Source organism: Berghia stephanieae, chromosome 11 (genome assembly GCF_034508935.2).
Source record: "Berghia stephanieae isolate SIO BIC M18660-M18661 chromosome 11, UCSD_Bste_1.3, whole genome shotgun sequence".
Taxonomy (NCBI): Eukaryota; Metazoa; Mollusca; class Gastropoda; order Nudibranchia; family Aeolidiidae; genus Berghia; species Berghia stephanieae.
In genome coordinates this window covers 22290789-22298288 of record NC_088370.1, presented here as the reverse complement: position 1 = coordinate 22298288, position 7500 = coordinate 22290789, and the positions used below count along the sequence as shown (strand labels likewise).

The following is a 7500-nucleotide window of genomic DNA, read 5'->3' as shown; positions in this document are numbered from 1 at the left end:
GGATGGCAAACAACAATAACAAAGACCTGAGTGACGTCATCTTCGAACTATATATATATATATATATATATATATATATATATAGAGAGAGAGAGAGAGAGAGAGAGAGAGAGAGAGAGAGAGAGAGAGGGAGAGAGAGAAGAGAGAGAGAGAGAAGAGAGAGAGAAGAGAGAGAGAGAAGAGAGAGAGAGAAGAGAGAGAGAGAGAGAGAGAGAGAGAGAGATGCGCCAATCACCCGCAAATATTTTTCAAAAATCACTTAATATATTCTCAACGATTATAGGACAAATGGAATACTATTTAAGTTAACAAACCACATTTGTGACGTCAAGCATTTGATTTAACTAAATTTAGGCTGTCGACAAATAAAATAATAACAGTAAAATTCATACGTTTTTCTTTGTTATAATTGATTAATCAAGAAACGTCTGAGAGGAACAATAAAACGTTGCCCCCATCCCACCGTAGCCATCGTTAACTTATAGACAGTATCCGCTTGGCTTAGAATCTCATAACATTGCCATCCGGAAGTGTAAGGAACCAACACATAAAACTATGTGTAACAAACTTTTATAGTCTGGTTAAGGGGATGGGCGGGTCCTCGATTGTCAAAAATCGAGTAAAATATCGATTTTCAGATTTTTTTATTTTTGAAAAGTTTGAAACCTTTGCTACATGAAAATGTGTTTGTTGACTCTCAGATGGGTCAGTTTAGGTCTAAACTGACCTCTTGAAGTCCAAGGGGGTCAGTAAATATAATGTTACAGCCTGGCTTGACAGCGAAAAAGCCATATAAACATTAGGCCAATATGAGCATAAAACATCGATAATAATAGGCAAGTTTGGTATCGATAGTTTCGTCTATTTTTGGTCTATAGAGCAGTAAAGTTAGGTGCCCCAAACGTAAACAAAGGTCGAGAAGCACGTGGCAAACCACATGTTCCTGTCTTGACAGCTCACGTTCCAATGTAAATAATAGAAAAAAATAACCTTTAAAATTTGGCTGTTAGGTGGCAAAAGAAACACATATTCATAAATACTCGATCATGCATCAAATAATGTCTAGATATGGATATTTTATGGAACAAAAGGTAAAATTTTCTAAAATTTATCAAAAGTTACAGTCTATCTATTTTTAGACCAGAGCAAATTATTGCGCTGGTGTGAACAAAACGAGAATTATTCGGAGCCTGATTTTCATAATAATTTAGCCTTATATTATTATTTCTGCAACTGTTAGATTTTATGTAAACATATTTTCAATACTGAAAGTGTATTGCCTACAACTCAAACTACAAAATTGGGAGACCTATATTGTGCGTAAATTATTCCGGTCCCTAACGGAAATCACTAGCAACTTGTTATTGTTTACGTTTGGGGCACCTAACTTTACTGCTCTATATGAAATGCCCACTGTCAAGGTCTTCGGTCTATCTATATTTAGTCAAGAGCCTTTCCAAAAACTCCTTCTCTGACCCAATAGGATTCCACAGTCTGACGTCACGTCCGCCTAGCAACGAATCGGCTGGCTCTAAACAAAAAAAAAAATCCGTGCTTGGTCCAGGCAAGGAATAATTGGAAAATCGCTCAAAAAACAATTTTTATCTTAAATATGGTCCAGTATTTTGTACCAGATTGTCTACACCAGTCAGAGAGTCACTCCTGCAAGTTTTACAGATTTCCAAATGGACAGGCAGACAAAAAATTGAAGAAAAAGTGGACCACTTTAGTCAGGTAAGCACGCACGCCTCGTCGAACATTTGATAGAGTTCGTAGTCCAGATCTAGGTCAAGTTCTAGCTTACGTAGACCTATATTTTATGATTAAAGTGTACAATTGCACGAAATTATAAATACAAATACATTCCAAACTAGGTTTTTATTGAAGTTGAAGCAAAAATGATATCTCAATCGTTTTGATGTTAAGGCTGATAAACTGAATGAGAGTTAAGTTCTACTGATAAGTGATAATTTTTTTAAAAGGAGAACAAGAAGAAAGAGAATAAAATATTTGTTAAAATCTTACTTTAAACTCGATACCTTTATGGCAAAATGAAAATAAATAAATAAAATAACGCAACCTCTCCCCCCCCCCCCTCCCTCACGCAGATCTCTCTCTCTCTCTCTCTCTCTCTCTCTCTCTCTCTCTCTCTCTCTCTCTCTCTCTCTCTCTCTCTCACACACACACACACACACACACACACACAAACACACATACTTTCCTCTTTTTTTGGAAAGTTTCTCTGATTCTCTGCCATGCCTCCCCTCCCCGACAGCCGAGGTGGCAACTCTGTGTGAACAAAGCAAGATGGCGGCAGGGACCTCTCTCCTTTACCTGTGCCCGATTGTTGACACTCCAAAGTTTCCATCACCGCACTGTCCAGTACAGTACTGACTGAAATAAAGAGAAAACGCAAGTCTTGCCACACTCAACCCCAAGATCAACTTTTACTGTGTAAATTTAAGAATTCTTATTTTTATATATACCTAGTCAAAATCATCAAAAGAAGTAATGAGGAAGTGCGACATTTTGCTGAATGTGCGATTTCATAAAAGACAGGCGAGAGACCCACCAGTAACCTAGTCTCTTGCACACCTTTGATTTATCATGCATTGAGCTGGTGTCAAACAAGATAGTCTAAAACAAAGTACTTATCAAATTAAATAATATACCCAATATGCCCAACAGAATTATTGTTTTTTTTTTAATCTTTTCATTTCAGGTGAAAGGACAAAAGATCCAACATCATCATCAAGAGTGTGTTATTGTCACTTCAGAGATGGTGACAAAGCCAACCTCCCTGAATTGTTTGACAGAAATAAAAATAAATTGTTTCCATCAGAGCCAGAAAGAAAGAAAAGAAAAGTGACACAAGGAATTCCCACCCCATCTCAATTGGCACCAACATCAAGAAGTCCACCACCACCACCACCACCACTACAACCACCACCACCACCACCACCACCACCACCACCATCATCATCATCATCATCATCATCATCATCATCATCATCATCATCATCATCATCATCAGCTCAACTCTCTTCATCATCATCACAAAGTCCCACCTTTAAAAAAACCAGATTCCTCATCATCATTATTTTCCTCCTCATCATCATCCTCATTATCTTCTCCCTCATCATCATCTCAACTCTCGTCACCATCATCACAGGATTCCATCTTTTAAAAAAAAACAGATTGTAGAACAAGTGAGGATATTTTAAATAGAACAACAAATTTAATTCAAGAACAAAAAATTACAGACAAAAATAAGGAAATAGCTAGCTTTAAAAAACCCAACTAAGTTAGATTCAACGCACTTACACTGTTTCAAGCCTTACAGAAAAAGTTCTTCGAATGGAGACAGGTGTACATTCTTTTAAAATATTTAATATTATTGTTCAATATGTTGAGTGCTTTAGAGGTAACATTATTTATTATAGTAGATGGGAAGTTCAGGAAGAGACAGTTGCATTAAAAGACCAAATTTCATTATTACACTTATGAAACTTAGACAGAACTACGCTAACCTTCATATTTCACAATTGTTTAGCGTTAGTGAAAGTACTATAACAAATATTATACAAACTTTTATTCATGTTTTACATAAGCCATACGCTTCTCTTTGAAAATGTTATGAAGGTTACATGCCCTTCTAGACATAAAAAAAACTATCAGCTCCATCATCATTTTTAAGATTTCCAAATTGCAGAATGATCATTGATTGTACAGATGACCAAATTGCTATTCCTAAAGAAATGGATAAACAACGGTTACTTATTCTTCTTATAGGTCCATGAATTCTGTTAAAGCTCTTGTTGGTCTAAGTCCAAATGGTGTGATAAATTTTATTTCTAAACATGATCCAGGGTCTGTCTCGGATAAGGTCATTGTACAAAATTGTGGATTACTAAAACTTTTAATTTTAAGCCCTGGAGAATTAATTTTAGCAGATAAAGGTAATAAAGGTAAAACCCCATCCTGATTCAAGATATTTTACCTCAAGGAGTAACTGTAAATATCCCTCCCTTTTTACATAATAAATTTACTGAAAATGAGATTTTATTAACAAAAGAAATTGCTTCATGTAGAATTCATGTTGAGAGGGCTAATGAAAGACTGAAAAATGTTAACATCCTCTCATATATTCCAACCATGTTAAGAGAAACATCTGATATTATTTTTCAATTTGTTGCAGCACTTGTCAATCCCCAGTCTCCTCTTATTAAGGAGATTGCATTTTGTTAGCTTTGCCATTTATTTTGTACAACACACATATTTTGTTCATCATCATCAAATCACCATTCAAAATAATGGTTTTGTAGGTCCATACATGATTTTACATGATAAACATGACAAATTATGGCATTGTTGTATCAATGTATGTTCAATGTCATTAACATTGTTAAATAAAACCACAACAAATTAGTTTTGGACTGAATCAACCCAAGGCATCATCAAGATAGATCTGTGGAAGTAAAAGAATAAAAGATTCAAATTTAGAGCTGCGACCATGCTCAATAGGCAAAAAACAAACAAACTAATAAAACGTCTGTTGTGGTCTTGTGGTATGACACTCGCTTTCAGATCAGAAGGTCCTGGGTTTGGGCCTCGCTCGGCACATAGTTGAGTCCTTGGAGAAGGCTCTTTACTCACAATCTCTCACCGTACTCAGGTGTCAAATGAGTACCTGGCGTTGTCTCTGTCCGAAAAAATTGTAATATCGCCCAACAGGCATCATGTCCCGTCTTACATGTTAAATGTTGCTGTTGGCCAGGGACCCCTTGTAAAGCACTTTGAGCACATTTAGTGGATATTACGCTGTATAAAAACTCAATTAAAAAAACAAATTAAGTGATTCTTTCATTCATCTTGCTTTGTTGATAAGGGGGAAACCCGAAACGTCCATTTTATCTGTTTTCGTATATTAAATTGAAGTTCACATTCAATTTCACAATGTTATTGATTTCTTCGAGTTTCAAGCAGCAACATTTACATTACACCTTAACCCAATAGGAAGTTTAGTTTACAGTGACTAACACTGGTCTAAATAAATCCTTTATTCATCCCATAGAGGAAATTTATCTCTAGGGTCTATTCCCAGGGAAGACTGGAATAACCACGGTGCAGCGCCGCAAATTGAGCTAGGGCGAGGTGACTTGCTCAAGGCCACACAGCGCAGCGGCGGGTGAACGAACTCGGTACCTTTCGGGTACGAAGCAAAAACCGTACCGCTGATCCACGTTGCCCCACATGAAGTATGATAAAATGTCTAGCGTGATTGTTGATTATGATGCTCATATGAGTATTATAATAAAGGTTACAACACGATACTAAATAGTATGTAGTAGACTATAGTCAATAGCAACGAAAATTAGCGAAGCAAGACTAAGACCTCAAAGACTCAAAGTCCGTGGTCCATAAGATAAAAACACAATAATTCAATGACTCCCTCTCTCTCTCCCTAACTAAAATCGAACGTAAACAGTTAAATCTTTCCATTGGATATACTAAATCTGCCTAAACTCAAAGTAAACTGATTATTGTCCAACAGTAGTTTTACGGAGATGTGAGATTTTGAGAGTGAGAATGAGAAGACGAAATGACTTACCTTCACAGAATACTCTTTATTCTTCATGCTGGCTTGAACTTTGCCGAACATCAAGCCATCTGAGTAAGTGAAAGTCAAAACAGGACCTGACTGATGATGATTTTCACCTCGCGAGACACTTTTATGCTCATTGGAGAAGTATTTCATAAGGGCGGTGATGGAAATAGAGTTCGTGTCAGCCATTTTTCTCGACTGTTTAGAGCCAGCCGGTTTGTTGCCATGCGTTGCTGCGCAGGATTACGTCACGACTTAGGAAGCCTATTGTGAGGGGTTGACTGATTGTAGTAAAATCGTGAGTAATTGTTGTGACCCTTGCCTTGCTAGCGCTGTTCTCATTGGCTGTTCAAAATAGTCGATGATAACATGACCTGATACTGCTTTCTGAGTGGTTAGCGGGCGAGTCAAAGTTCATGCTTTGACCTCATCTTCGCATGCGTCGCATGTAAACATTGTTATTCTGTGTGTGATTTTTCTTCTTCCCGGGGACATAAAAGTTTTGTTTTGTGAAAAGTACCGACACGTACGCAACAAGTATGCCTATAAAGACTCGAATTGTACGACTTGCAAAATCAGCAGCTCGAACAAGATGGGAACAGTAATATTATTGTGAATTTTTATAGATAGAATTTGTCACTCCTTCGTAACATGATGCAAAATGAAAAAGCGCTGAGGTCTCTCAATGAAATGAATGGAGTTACTGTCGAGCTAGACTGAGTATTGGTTGTAAACGAATGAGCGAGAGGTTTGTTATGCACTTGAGAACGATAGAGAGAGAGAGAGAGAGAGAGAGAGAGAGAGAGAGAGAGAGAGAGAGAGAGAGAGAGAGAGAGAGAGAGAGCGCAAAATCCACTAACTGTGCTCAAAACGCTTTACAAAGGGTCCCTGACCGACAGCAACACGTAAAATGTAAGAACAAGACATGACGCCTGTAAGGCGATATTACAATTTTTCCGACAGCGACAGCACTGTTGACGGCTAAGTACTCATTTTACACCCAAATACGGTGAGAGAACGGGAGTAAATAGTCTTTTCCAAGGACTCAACTATGCGCTGAACCAGGCTCGAAACCAGGACCTTCCGATCCGAAAGCGAGTGTCATACCACAAGACCATATAGCCGCTCATAGCTTAGATAGATAGATAGATAGATAGATAGATAGATAGATAGATAGAGAGAGAGAGAGAGAGAGAGAGAGAGAGTGTGTGTGTGTGTACGTACGTGTGTGTGTGTGTGTGTGTGTGTGTGTGTATGTGTGTGAAGCCGAGAAAAGGCAAGGCAGGAACAGGAGGCTGAAGAGGGAGGGCCTGCACATCAAGCAGGGTCATTTTGACGCATGAATGCATGATCTTGTCTGAGTTTCCCGTGCTTGAAACTTTGAATGCGTTTTTCTCTGTTTGTGCTTTTTCTACCTTTATTTTGCTACTCTTCCTTTATTTGTAAACATTTTTGAATGATTTTTCGCATGTGCATACAGTATTACTAGCTTCATAACACTGAGCATTTGTATTTCAGATTTATTTTATAAATTTTGCGTAAATGAGGGTCAAAAGTCCAAAAATGGGTCAATTTTTGATGTTTCAAAATTGATGAACTTTGAAAATCAATAAAAATAATACTATTGTAGATATCAGAAAACCGATGCTTAGCCCAAATGAATGGCTCAAATACTACTTGTATACCTATTTTCATGTCAATAACTTGTCATTTGGCAAAGCCTTAGCATTTTGAAAACTACTTTATTATAGGGTATCAAATTACAAAATGGCGGCGTTACCATGGTAACCAAAAACTGAAATTTAGGTTTTCAATTTTTTTTCCTCTAATTAGGATGTACATAACCTAAAATTACCACTAAAAGTCAGCTACTTATTACATTTTAGAATTTCGCC

General features: G+C 37.3%; 1 protein-coding gene and 1 long non-coding RNA gene across 3 annotated transcripts in view; both read right to left on the bottom strand.

Annotated features, from left to right (window-relative positions):
* The window catches only part of LOC144956309 (solute carrier organic anion transporter family member 4A1-like), a 71069-nt gene that overhangs the window by 55533 nt on the left and 8036 nt on the right, over positions 1-7500 (bottom strand). The window lies entirely within an intron of this gene.
* LOC144956310 (uncharacterized) lies at positions 2249-5884 on the bottom strand. 2 transcript variants are annotated; one of them, XR_013641940.1, is made up of 2 exons: positions 5612-5884; positions 2249-2394 (listed from the first exon to the last, which is right to left on the bottom strand). It is a non-coding gene; the product is annotated as an uncharacterized LOC144956310 (long non-coding RNA). The 2 variants fall into 2 exon arrangements; XR_013641939.1 differs by lacking the exon at positions 2249-2394 and adding an exon at positions 4421-4468 and having other exon boundaries at positions 5612-5877.